This window comes from Nomia melanderi, chromosome 5, assembly GCF_051020985.1.
Source record: "Nomia melanderi isolate GNS246 chromosome 5, iyNomMela1, whole genome shotgun sequence".
NCBI lineage: Eukaryota > Metazoa > Arthropoda > Insecta > Hymenoptera > Halictidae > Nomia > Nomia melanderi.
The window spans coordinates 5862530-5876953 of NC_135003.1; the positions used below are offsets into that span (position 1 = coordinate 5862530).

General features: G+C 32.4%; 1 protein-coding gene across 8 annotated transcripts in view; it reads right to left on the bottom strand.

The window, feature by feature from the left end:
- The window catches only part of Pde9 (phosphodiesterase 9), a 265907-nt gene that overhangs the window by 201433 nt on the left and 50050 nt on the right, over window positions 1–14424 (bottom strand). The window contains exon 1 of one of the 8 annotated variants that reach the window (XM_031985591.2): window positions 11618–11664. The exons of the other annotated variants lie outside the window; for them this stretch is intronic. The gene's annotated coding sequence lies outside the window, so the exon portion shown is untranslated. Of the gene's footprint in view, window positions 1–11617; window positions 11665–14424 lie in introns of those variants that run through there. 8 annotated transcript variants of the gene reach the window in all.

Sequence of the window (14424 nt, forward strand, 5' to 3'; positions counted from 1 at the left end):
TTTCAGCGAATCAGCTCATCGTGACGTCAACGAGCATGTGCAAATTCTACTTTCGTTCACGACTAAAGCAAGTCACGGGTCCGACGTAGGAACAACGGCCGGGTACCGCCAGTAACTAACACGAATTGTCCATTGACTACGGCTTATTTGCCCGGGACTTCGGTTCGTTAGCTTCCCGAACTAGGTCCTCCACCGATAAATATTTACACATTACCGAATGTGGGTTACCGTTTTGCATATCGCCCCCACGAAGGATATTGCTAGCCGTGACAAATGTTATGGATCGAGAACAGCAACGGAAAACGTGGCCGTGATAAGAGCTTCCTCTCGCCTCTCAGTCTTAATTACCGGTTCTTATCGCCATACGAGGAATCGTTTTTCGTTGTGCTCACAAAAATTCCGCTAAACAATGCTCTTATAAAACGAGGATGGATACAGTAGAACTTCATATAATGTGATTAAGACTAAACATACCGTAACCGATCAAATGATCGGTTTTAAAATTTTATTTAAAATTCTTCATCTTCTTCGGATCATTTAACTTAGTATCAATTCTTATACTGTCCGATTATCAGTTTTCCAAATTTCTGTCTTTTCTTTTGTTTCTGTTACCACTAATGTTACCACCGTTTGGTGTTAAAGAATTCCGTTCTATAGTGATTTCGTGTTTACGAGTCTCGCGTTGAATTCCCTTTTTTAATATTGGTTCAACTTCTTTGTCTACTTGAGAAAATTATGGAGAATCTCATTTTTACAGGTATTTTTCAATCATTTCTTAATCGTTTTATTGGAGGTTCTACTGTAGATACATATTAAACACACGAACGACACGATCGCTGCCATTAACACGATCAACGGGACAGCTGTAGGATTTTGGAAGAATACAGATGTAAAGCTTTCTTTTTTTTTGTTGCGTCATATTTTGAGTTGCGTCAACCCCATTGACTCATTAGCAACTACTTTAAATTATGCAGATGATTATGTATGTCTATGTCTAGTCCGTATAATAAGTATATAAATATCTGCAGACACTTCGACTAAGTGATAGTTCAACTAGGAAGTGATTCTGTTGTATATGAACAAGTATGTTCAAAATATATAATAGAGTATTTTTGCTTGGGATCTTGTTTCGGAGAAAATCAAGCGTACAATTGTATTTAGAATGTATAGAAAATCGGACTGCATGCCAAAGTAAGAGAAAAATGTAGAATACAATTTTTTTATTCGCTACCTAATTTCCAAGCGAATCGAATTTAAAAATATTTTGCGGGCAGTTAGTCAAATGTAGATACTCGATAAACTTGCGAATCAGTTTCTGTTGAAAGGTAGGTTTCAAACGAAAAAACAATGTTATTCTACGCTTCCTACTTAATTTTCTATGCAAAATAGAGTTTTATTAATTGCGTCTATCGATCGTACTTCATGTACTACACATATTTATAATTCTGATTTATGGGTATAAAAGAGAAATTGATTTCATTATCTTTGACATATTTTTTCATATAAAATTACTTGTTAGTAAAATGTAGGTACACATAAAATACCCTTTACACGATAGAATTTTCAAACTCGATTTTTTCAAAAACAGGGCATCAATTGAGGATGAAAAAGACCAATGATAAATAACTAGATTCTGCAACCATCAATTTATAGAAGTTTCAACAACTGACGTTAAACTATTGATATTTTTAGAATACCACAACCTCTGTTATTATATAATACAATATTTATTATCTTAATTCTATATTTATTATTCTATTTAAAGAGTCCTGTACAGATAACATCAGATTAGTTAAATATAAAATAGTTGCATCAAACTAGCTGTAAGATTCGATATCGAGAACCCTAGTTTCATGACTAGATCTGAATCACTTAGAGTTTGCGTGCTTGAAACATATTTGGTCTCTTGGGATGCAAAGGAAGCAACTTCAGACTCAACGAAATTAATGTAGGCAATCCCCCTGCTAATAGAACACGATGTAGACAACCACAAATATACGGAGCTTGATAAAGGTGGTTGCTGATTTAAGAAGATTGATAGAGATAACCGTGAACTCGTCGAACTTACCGGGAATAGTTGTAAGTTAAGGATCAAAAACAAACATCGAAGTTGGAACTCGACGCACACAGCTCTGCGAATGTAAAATCTGATACAGTTTACTTCAAACCTCTAAAGTCCTAGATTACGTTCAAATCTACGCTATGTGCTCTAGATCATTGAGATTCTGATGTTTCGTGGATACCAGGTGCCTGGTAAATTCTCGAGGACTGATACCTATATCAATCCTTTGTACTAGCAGCCACTTAACCTAATACATTAATTTGAACATTAAAGTTAAAAATTCCTTACATAAAATAAAATATTCATTAATAAAAACGCAAAAATTAATGTTAATAATAAAAACAAACACTCTTCGATGTTTCTTTTTCTTCAATTTTCTTCAGTTTTTCTTCGATTGCTCTTTCTTGCATCTTCTCTGAATAAATGATCGGTATGCCAAATCTAATGGTTCATAACTAACTCTAATCATTCGTTTTCATTATCCTAATTCATTACTTTAATTCTAATAATTTCTAATAAGTCATTTTACAAAGGAATAAATGATATTATACGAAACGCTCTAAATTCTCATAGCAGTGAACGTGTACGCTGGGAAGATACAACGGTGTCGTTCTAGGGTTAGAAATAAAACGAACCAAATCCTATCAAGGATCGTCTTACGATCAGACTTGATACTCGTGAAACGTGGTAACCTGAAAAATCCGCAGCCTTTCATGCGAGTCTACTTCCATCGCGGCATTCCGGCAGAATACTTATTCAAATTCGATCCTGAGCTCGATAACTAGTCTTGCGGGCTCTTGAAGGGCGGCTTTCTACTCCCCGAGAAGAGTCATATATCTTCCACGGCGTCCGTGTATTGTCTACTTACGTGTGTGTGTGTATCTGGAATTCGCACGAGTGAATGATCACGGCAAGGATTCCACGGATTCCCGGAATCCTGCGCCCGTATCTCTATTTCCGGGCACAAACGTCTAAATTCCTTGAAACCGCGAACAAAAGGGTATAGACATACGACAGGCAGCTACGAATATCTGGAAATAATACAGTTTACGTGGGCTGTCTCATATTTTTCTTGAATCGAGGGAAGATTTTAACCTTTCGAAGACGAAAATTATTTAACACTAACACTACCGGGCAGTTAGAGTGATGTACTTCTAATTTTTGATAAAAATTAGAACAATAGGATTCTTGAGATTCGGAGAGTCTCCTAGTTTTATATCTGTACAGATCCACAAATCTCATTTAAAATCTTTCGCAAAAACACCTTCACAATTTAATCCTTTACATTTGATTTATTTTTAATGTTGTTAAGTGTGAACTTGTATTTATTTTTAGGGAAATGAATTAAGGTAATTTACAGCGGTAGAATTCGGTGTTTTATATTTATTTTATATATTATTATTAGAATAATATTTAATTTTTATAATCTTTTGAAGTGCAGTACTTTTTAAAACAATTTCTAACGTTCTATAACAAATTTTAATTGTCATCTCCAGCGTGACATACGAGTACAAAGGGTTAAATACTTTCAAAATAAACATTCTCAATTACCAGTCATGCTTTAACTTGTTGTTATCGTCTATAGTATCGTGTCAGATTCGCAATGAATATTTACATATAAATTAAGCGTTCAACCATATGCTTGAGAACAATGAATCCAAAGAAATGATTATAAAAGTTCCAAAATGTATATAAAACGTGAAAGGAGAATTCAAAATTTTAACTTATTTGTCAAGGTAACTATGCGTACAATATAAATTCTTGCCGGAAATTTTCTAAATCATTAATTTTAATAAACTTAGATAACATAACATATTAAATGCACACTTCTATCATGTTCACTTTAAATGCTTGTAATATTTCAAATGTTTGATCTTGTTTGTGGAAAACAGACTATTATCTGAAAATCCCTGCTCCCGATATTATACATGTAAAAGGAATAACCCGTGATCGCATTGAATTAAATTGTTTGAAATTCAGATCCCAGGAAAACCACCAAACTCACATTGTGGCCCAGTAAAGATAAAGTGCCTTCAAGTTATTTATACTCGCGTGTATCCGAGCAAATGCTGAACTGCAGCAATTTCTGTGTAGTAATTGATGAACCGAAGAAGTCTTAACTCCGTATGCATAGACATTGAATATATTTGAATTTTTATGGAATTGTCGGCGCGATTTATTTGCGCTCAACGCTTCTCCGATGAGTATTATTCGCGTCCTTGAATGCCGCCGATAAAATCCCATTCCATTTTCTTTGCATTTCACGATTCTTTCACATTCCTCGCTGGTACTTTCGGTAAATGAATGACTGATTTCACATACAATCGCTTATTCATGCGGTCCTCATAAATGAATCATTGTGCATTCACTCGAGCTTTATAGGGATTGCCAACAGCGTTTTGTTTCAATGACAATTACACTCGCATTCGATACGTATCCGTTCATCTTAATGAGTAGAAAACCGGTGCTCAAGGACACCTTAGAAATTTCACGGCGATCCTAATCTTCATCATTTCGGATTTCCGTTTCGAATTATTGAAGAAGTAACTCGATTTCATGAATATAAGAAGATATTGAATGAACAGGCACGAAATTCATTCGGATCGGGTTATTGTTTTTATTATGATCTATCAGATGTTCAAAGTTGAAAATTATAAAGTAATTGACTGTATTAAATGTTGTATAGCAAATGTTTATTATTGAATTTTTTAAAATATTTCCTTATATAAATTTGATGGAAAAGTCGTTAATGTGATGTTTAACATATTACGTAAATTTATAATTGATATCAAGCAGCAATGCTTAGAAACAAACAGCTTATTAACATCTTGTACTTTATTGAAGTGTTGCTCCGCAAGGAAATTCAGATGAAAAGAAATTAATTTAATGTATTAGGTTGGTGCATATAAAATATCGATTTTTCTTTATATGTGAACGTTTGTCTCCTTGTTTTCGTTATGCTTTCGTTTCTGGCATAACCTCGTTTATAGTCGTACTGTCCATTGCCAGAGTCACATTTCAACAAAGAAAATTTTCTCAAAAGTGTTTCCTTCTGTTATTTGTTTTGAATTTTATACCGATACAAATTCAACCGATATTCATGTAATTTTTTTATATGAGTATAAACTTGGTAATAATGCTGCAAAAGCTGCAGGCCATATAAACCAAGCGTTTGAGGAGAATACTGTTAACGATCGAAAAGTGCAACGTTGGTTTGAAAATTTTCGGTCTGGTGATGTTTCCCCATAAAATGTACCGCGTGGAAGACCCAAAACGTCTGTGAAAAATGATGCTCTGAAAGCATTGGTGGAAACGAATCTAACTGTATCTACAAGGGAACTTGCTACCAGAATAAAAGTTAACCATACAACAATATTATGACACCTTTCTGAAATTGGTAAGGTGAAAAAAATAGATAAGTGGGTACCGCACGTACTAACCGAGCGAAATAAGCTAAATCGGTTGAACGTATGCTCATCATTACGAACCCGATTTCATCGAGTGCCATTCTTCGATCGGATTATTATTTCTGATGAAAAATGGGTTCTTTACGACAATAGGAAAAGGTGTGCTCGGTGGCTTGTGCTCATACTCCAAAGCCATCACTTCATCCAAGGAAAATTTTAATAACAGTTTGGTGGAATGTGACTGAAGTAATTCACTACTCATTCCTTCGAACTGGGGAGACAATTACAGCCGAAAAATACTGCCAGTACATAGATGAAATGTACCTGGGCCCAATACTTCTCCACGACAATGCTCAGCCGCATACGTCGTACAAAATAATTGCGAAATTAAATGAATTAAAATATGAAATTTTGCAGCACCCAGTTTATTCATCGCATCTTTCGCCAACCGACTTTCATTTTTTTAAACATTTAGAATAGTTTTTACAGGCTAAACAGTATGAAAATGAAGACAGCCTGAAAAATTCCATATCAGATTATATCAGTTCCATATCAGTTTATTAATTCTAAAGATCAGAATTTCTTTAAGACAGGCATTTATGCATTAAAATCTCGTTGGGAAAAGTGTATTGAAGCAAATGGAGCATATTTTAATTAAATAAACAGCTTTTGAAAAAAGATATGCAGTTTTATATATTCACTTAAAAATCCGACATTTCATACGCACCAACCTAATACTTTCTAACATTTTTACAGAATTTATAAAATTTTAATGATTAGCATACTTTTACAGATAAAGCTATTGAACATCTCTTGAAATAAATTACATGGTGTATAAGGGTATTTAACAATGAGTAATCCAATCGGGAAGAGATTATCCTACCATAAAGGCACGAGTAAAAAGGCTGAAGCGAAATTTCTTCTTATGAAACTTCGTTACCAAGAAGATCGAATTTAAAATTTTGTTCCTAAGGAAAGGTAGGGAGGTATATGAAACGAAAGAAGAAAATCGCGAAGGAAATTGAGAAAAATCCCTAAAGGAGATACTGGAAAGTAATGGAACCTTGCGAATGCCTCGTCGCAGCTCATTTTATTCGTTTTTCAGATCGTTTACTGGAATATACATGTTTCCAGATATTTTTTCTAGAGCAAAATGCTCATTTCTATGAAGAAAACACATTTTCAGAATATTTTAAATATCACTCATATACAGTAACAATACTTACAATACAATGCCCTTCAATAAGAAAGCTTATTACGTTGGACACTACTATTGAAAATAAATTATTGAAAGAAAACGTTATACAGTAAGAGACAAAATTAAAAAAACTTCCAATAACATCGAATAAAAACTGCCACAATATAAATATTCAATTCTAATAGTATAAATGTATAATTTTACTGGATAAATAAAGAAATATAGTGTCCATCAAATACTTTTACAAATTTTATTGTATTATCTCTTATTCAATTATGACCAATTTTTTATTAATTTTCAATTGAATATTTATTAACAAGGAAAGTACAAACAAAACACGATTAATCTATATAATAATGATATATGTTAAATATCTGCAAGAAAAAAGTTTTCGCTCGTCAAATCATATTCGCAATAGAATTGCTCGTAAGTAATTAATTTCGTTGGTAAACAGAACAGCCGTGCGTCGACTGCACCAAGACGCGTTCAATCTCGGGACGACTCGACGTTTGTCAAGGCGTAAATATGGTTGTCCATTTTGCCATATCGAAACCACAATATTCAAGTGTAAATTTACGTTCACAGAATCTGTCAGAACTGTATTTAACATTGATTGCGTATCGGCTAATTTCCAGAAAACTGAATTGTGCGGATGACGATTTTTAGTGAGGTCAACTTACATCACTATGTATAGAAAAACTCAAATATCATATTGTTATGTAATATACTTTAAATATATTGTGATTATCGTATAAATAATACAATAATAATATAAATTATATAATAATATAATACTATAATATTATTATGATTATTATCAGTTCTAATTAAATTGAATATTTTTTTAAATGCTGTGGTAATTAGCAAAATTACATAGCTATAAGTGGCTTTATATAAAAACGAGATTTCTCATTACCAGTATGGAATGTGTTAAAATAAAAAAACAAAACAAAAAAAATCATCTCTCATAGAAAATTCGTATTATTAGTACAATAAAGTACTCTCCATAACTCGACACATATTTTGTTATCTGAAGAAAGTTAGCAGTATTTAATGACAAATACTTTAACTGAACAAATTATGATTGCTATGATGTAATTACCAATCACAACTTAATAGATAAAAAATGTGGGACCCATAAGTATTAAAACAAGGCATCGATCTTCATATTTATTTTAACAACTACGTTTTGATGTTAAAAGAGTAATTGTTCTATTATTCGAAAACTCTTTTATCTGAATACTTTCCTCAGAATATATTATAGTTTTTTTACATTTAGTAATTTATTATAGTTTATAAATTATATTATAGTTTTTTTTATATTTAATGTAATGCAAATTGTAAAGTGCAAACAGTTAACAATGGATACAATTAAAACAACCACCCATGGAATAATGAAGACTTCACAAAAAATAATAGTCAGTAAAAGACATTATGTATGTTAAGTAGAAACCTGTATTTTCTAATACAAAAATGCATTTCCTTAATAAGACGACTGCATCTTAATAGAATAACTTAGAATAATCATTATTTCTTGATATTTATCGAGAGCATTCTATGATACAGGTAAATACAGATCTATAGTGTTCATCAAACGGCTAGTATAAAATTAGATTATAGCCGCACTATGTAACAAGCCTCCCCTACATAGTTTTATTTATAATTTAAAATTATATAATTATGCAAAGTGAATCACATAAATTAGATAGGGGATATTTATGCGATTTACCTTGTATACAGAATTTCTGGCTAGTATATGTAAAACGACCTAATAATATTTACCTAATTTTCGTCAATACAGTATGTCTATAAAATCTGTCCAATAAAAAACTGTAAAATATTTTGTTCTTAGTGGATATTATATAAATAATATAACATAGCATATTTTTATTTTTGATATCCCTAATGCACTTCACTTTTTGTCCAGAATGTAAGTTTGGTAAATTATTTTATCAATTTTTAAGCCTCCGCAGCATAGATGCTTTGTGAACAGAATGCATCTGTAAACATAGAATAGAAATATAATATTAAGACAGAAATGCAATATAATTCATAATAGAAATTAACAATCGAGAAAAATTGTAATTTTGAAACCACGAAGTTCTTAGTTTCGATGTATTGCTTTTCTGTTTTTATTCATAAACCTCGAATACTAAACATTATATCTACCATTTGGATTGAATCAATGAATAATTAATTTTGTCAGAAGCTTGAATGACATAATTTTGTTCATTAAAAGAGAAAATTATCGAATGACCGAGTAATACGGCTTCCACGATTCTACCGTTGAATTTTCTAGCAAGAGGACATCGAAGACTTTTATGGGCGGCGTTGCGCATCACTTTGCATAATGTATTCCGCTACGAAACGCATAATACATCCGAGAATAAAGATATTTGAAAGCGTTTAATCTACTGGACCGGTTACATACCAAAAAAAAAAGAACAGTAGCCGCCTGCCGGTCCAGAATAACAAAGCTCCGGCTGTATTATTTTTTTCCGGGCAATTTTTATTGCGAATTAATTTTTTTCGAGTGAAATACTGCGAGCATGCTGTGACCGAAAGCGCATCAGATTTGAATGTTTTATATGGGACATGAATATTTATACACTCCGATGCCGAAAAGTGGAAACAATGAAATATGATAAACCAAGCTAAATTGAATGAAATATTTAAAAAAATTTCAAGAATATTCATATAAACAAACGATATATGTCTTCTCAATTACGGTAAAGTAATTTTACAATTTTATAAAGGGAAACTACATAGCTATAAAATTGTTACTATTTAGAGGATATTTTAAAAATGATTGTTATTTACAATTTCATTCGATTTCAGTAGTGATAAATGAAACACGAAGATGTTCTATACAACTTTAGGCACAACGAATAGTAACACAAATATCAATTCGAACCTTTTTGCCTTTAATAAGCCGTAATAAAAGCGTTCGAACCTATTTCGTAGACTCAGGCGAAATAATAAGGTACACGATAAAAATAAACGGACAGTGCCGTTATTAAACAAAATTCTTTACAAGACACAGAAATTATTACTTAACTCGTCTATTAGTATGATTGACTAGTACTGGCATTCCGTATTATTGATACAAATACATATAATAAATATTTTAGTACCAAATACGTTGAAGTTTCATTTAATATTTTACTTTTTATTCTTAATATATTTTTAATTTCTGATATATATATATTAGAAACGAGAAAGTTAGAAATATATTAGAAAATTGGAAATATATATTTGCGAAATTTCAAAAATCAATTAAATATTATATAAAGATGAATTAACCATTACGTCTTAAAGATGAATATATACGACACAAAAAATTGAAACACAGTGGTTGTTAAAGGATGATACATTTAACGAAGAACAAAGGATTACGATATTGTATATATTTGTAAACTTTTTACTTTTTACGTAATAACTTAAGTAACGTTTTACTTAGTATGTTGCTTTAGTTTTCTCCATTGTAACAAGCCTCACGCCCCATAAGAATTCCGCACGCGTTTAATGACAGTTTAACGATCGATCTTCACTTGGCGTACAGATGAAAACATTACTGGTTTCTAGTACTGACCTTCGCATCGAACAAAATCTTCGTGCGTGTAACCTAAATACAGACGATCGTTAAACGAGCAACGAGACAATTAAGCCTACCGGAAGTCGTACGAATAACTGCTCAAAATCTAATTGATACCCAATGGTAGCACACACGAGTCACCTCCTCACTTAATTGCATTCCAACATGGCAACCGATACGCATGTATCCCACATTAGTCGTGCTCTTTGGCTAACTTTTCAGTTTAACCCTTTTACTACGGCCACGTCAATCGAACAGCGATCACTGATTTAGGTCATGTAAAACACTATTGTTGCGCATTGGAGCGAAAGAAATGCGGTAGATTTTTTAATAAATAAAACATTGTGATAACTGAACATTTTTAGGATATTAACCCTTACACTCGACAATATTTTTCACCGAAAATATTCATTGCTTTCTGATGAAATATTAACGATATTATTCGTAACTAACACAGAGAAATATCTTATAGAAATTAAGGGATAGAACTATTGTATTTTGACGTTCCTTGTGTTGATCCATCGCACAAAATTCAACATTGAATTTAAAATTTTGTAATTTTGCAGCATAATTTTTAAAATAAAATTTTCCCTTCCCTTTAAAATAAAATATAATTCCCTTCTTCTTGTAGAACAGCTTCAGGTACGAATGTTTATTTAATTCTTTAAAAAAAGATTATCCGAAAAAGGCGACTCCATGCGCACATTATCATTTGCAACGATTGGGTAACTATAATAACTAAATCTGAGCGAAAGCAAATAATGATAATTAACACTAATCAGTATGAATGATGTTATTCGAGTATCAGCATGGTATTATGAAAACTTGATGTAAGGAATTATTGCCTCATTCAAATCACTCGAGAAGATTAGACTCATTTGAATTGGAGATTTCGGGCGGATCGAACGGTCCATCCAAATTATATATAGGTAGTAGTGTGTTCATTAAATGAACTGACAATATGAAAGCGATAATTGAATTGAATTCTCTTTTAAAACACTTCCCTGAGAGAAAATTGATCTATCAGTGAAAAAAAAGGTTATAATAATTCCAAATTTAGAATAAGAATGGTTACATATTATCCCGTATAACAAATTTTTAAATTATCAGGCAGAAAACTCTTCCAGTAATAATCAATAATTATTAAATAGTATTTAGTTCAACATTTTAGAACAACAAAAAAGAGTTAAATTTTGTAAATTAGTGTAATAATATGAAAATAGCCATTTTCATAATGTTAGGTATATATGTTCATGAAAAAAGAACAAAGATGGTAACATATTATTCCGTATGACAAATTTTCAAGTTCTCAGGCAGAAGATTCTTCCAACAGTCAAGAGATTCGAAACTATTACCGTTCCCAGCGGAACGTTCCTCGTACGTGTCTTGTCGCGCACGGAACTGTATTACTCGAGCGAAGCGTACTGAAAGCGCGCCACGAATCTCCGATGTAACGGCGGAAAATTCCTTATCTCTTGCCGAGCAGTACGTTTCTTAAAAACCAAAGGCCGTCGGCGTCAGTCGGTTAGAGGAACGTGGAATAGACAAGACTCTTGCCGCTGGTTTCACTGTAACCACAGAAAGCCGACAACAAAGAGGAGCAGCACCTTCGAAAGCTTCTACATCATTGTTTATTCTTCACAGACTGCGGATCTTTATGCAAATTTGAATCTTTAAGAAGATAATTAGAAAACTATAATTACAATAAGAAGTAGTTCTTTGTGAAAAGTGTTACAGCAAGCATTACACTTTGGATATTTTATATATTTTTTCGTATCGTATGCATTCGATGCAATTTTACTTTTCCACATTTCCTGTGAATGCATAAAACTGCAATCTACTTATTAAGCTTTCAACTAACAATTCGTAATTTTTTCAGCATAACAGTAATATAATAGATTGAAATCAATTGTCTTTTATAAATGTACTCTTTATTTAAAATTTTTCTTTGTCAGTACTTCACAGTACATGTATTAAACAATTTTGAACGCTTCGTAATGTTTATTCCAAGATAAAATAATCTTTTTTAATGAAACTTTTCACAAGATGCTTGTTACACATAATTTAATGAATTATTCCCTTTTTTATACGACTAATAAATACTTGTATTTCACTTCACGTAATGCTTGTTACATTTTTTACTATAAGCTTGTTTAAACACATTTCGACAATGAAAAGATTTTAATTAACGATTTTTTCTGTGATCATAGAAGAAGATTGTAGATACATGTATAATACTTACTGATATAAAAACATAATTTTTCTTAGAGAAAATATTTTTTTTACGTTCTATTTTCCATATTTACGTTTTTATATTTCCTCTATAAACTTCTGTAATCCCTATTTTCCCATGTTGTGTTATTATAAAATCATATAACATTCATAGTTCAAAGTCCGTTTCATATTTCAACTTATACATAGCTACATTTTGTAAGGAATTTAAAAAAATCAGATTCTACTCAACATAATTTCTATTTTTAAAAATAGAAATAAAATCCATCAATATAAATGTATTAAATGTCACAATCTCTTTTTGCATTAACACTAAAACTACCAGACGGATTAAAAGGACGCATTCTTAATTTCTTCATTATGCAACTATTAAAAACATAACAGATCTTTCTTCGAGAAATTACTAAAAAAATTGATTTAGCAATACGCAAACTAAATTATAAATCAATTAAAGTTTCAATAAATTCACTTTTGAAGTTTCTATAGAAGAATTTCAAAAGGTCGATTTAACTGCTTGGTAGTTTTAGTGTTAATTAATTATTACAGATAATAAGTTGTCTTTAATTTGTGTTGAACATGTCTGAGCTTTTCGAAGACTCAAGAGAGTGTGGAAATCAGTATAAACCTAATACTTTAGCTTCACCTGAACAATTTTTAAGTAAAAGTACTGAAGTGCTACACCACCGGCGACGTAGAAATACGATCACCGGTTGAATGGAACCTATTGAGACCGGTAACGCGCATCCAGTCTTGAGCAGACTTTATATTTCCGTCGCTGGGCTGACTGAATAGCATGTATTTACATTGACATTTGAGCGACGTACTTTTCTGCATTGTGTCGTGAACATCTCGCAGCGCTGCGTTCCAGAAAATTAAACCAGCGTAACGCTCACTGAAAAAACGTTCACGTCAAGCAGAGTTGAATTGACGCTCAGTCTTGAAAGAACTTCAATTTACAGCAAAAAGAAAATTCAAACACAGTGGGTCATATGTATAAAAAATGGTACATACTTATAAGCATTGAGTAAAAGTAGAAGTAATTGCTAAATTTCTTATACAAATCTGTTTTATTAGTATTAAACGGTATATGCTGGGAAATCTTAATGCTAAAACTACCAGACAGGTCAGAATAACCCATTCCTGATGTCTTCTGTTTGCAATTATTATAAAGATAACAGATGCTTATCTGAAAAATGATTAAAGAAATTAATTTAGCAATACGAAAACTGAATTGTAAATCAATTAAAGTATCAATAGATGCACTCTTCAAGTTTCTATAAAGGAATTTCAAAAAGTCAATTTAACTGCTCGGTAGTTGTTAAGGCCACTTATAGCCTTACCGTTTCGTTCGAGCACTTAAACCATCGTAGTTTTAGATTTGTATGCACTTTTTATCTTTTCTAAGACTTCTTGTACATTTGGTAGTTTTTCGTAACAATAAGAGCCTTCGTCCCGCTCGCAACTTGCAATCGTCCCCGAATTAGTTATTAACATTAGCAACTTGGAAGACCCAAGAAGGGAGGGGACTGTGTCTCCCTTCCACAACCATCTAGATCTAAAAGGGCCAACCAGAACGTCTTCACCCCCGCGAAGACGACATTGTGGAGGTGTTGTCGAGGACGATTCTGGGAGGCCCAGTCAGGTGATCCACAGAGTTGGATACACATAGTTAGAAACACAAGTTGAAAACACACAGTTAGACAGGTATCAACTCACCTAGTACATAGTACAGAGTACAGAGAGTAGGAAGTAAGGATTACAAAGTATCAATTAGCAATTTCGATCAAGCGCATAGCACTAGAGTCAAAGTCCACTTCACCTCCTACTCATTTCTAAGTTTTGTTCCCGATCTTATCGGGTGGTCCTTCGAGACATACAAGTTTATTAGTCGGCACACCACGTGCAAACGCCTACAAAGCTCGACCACCAT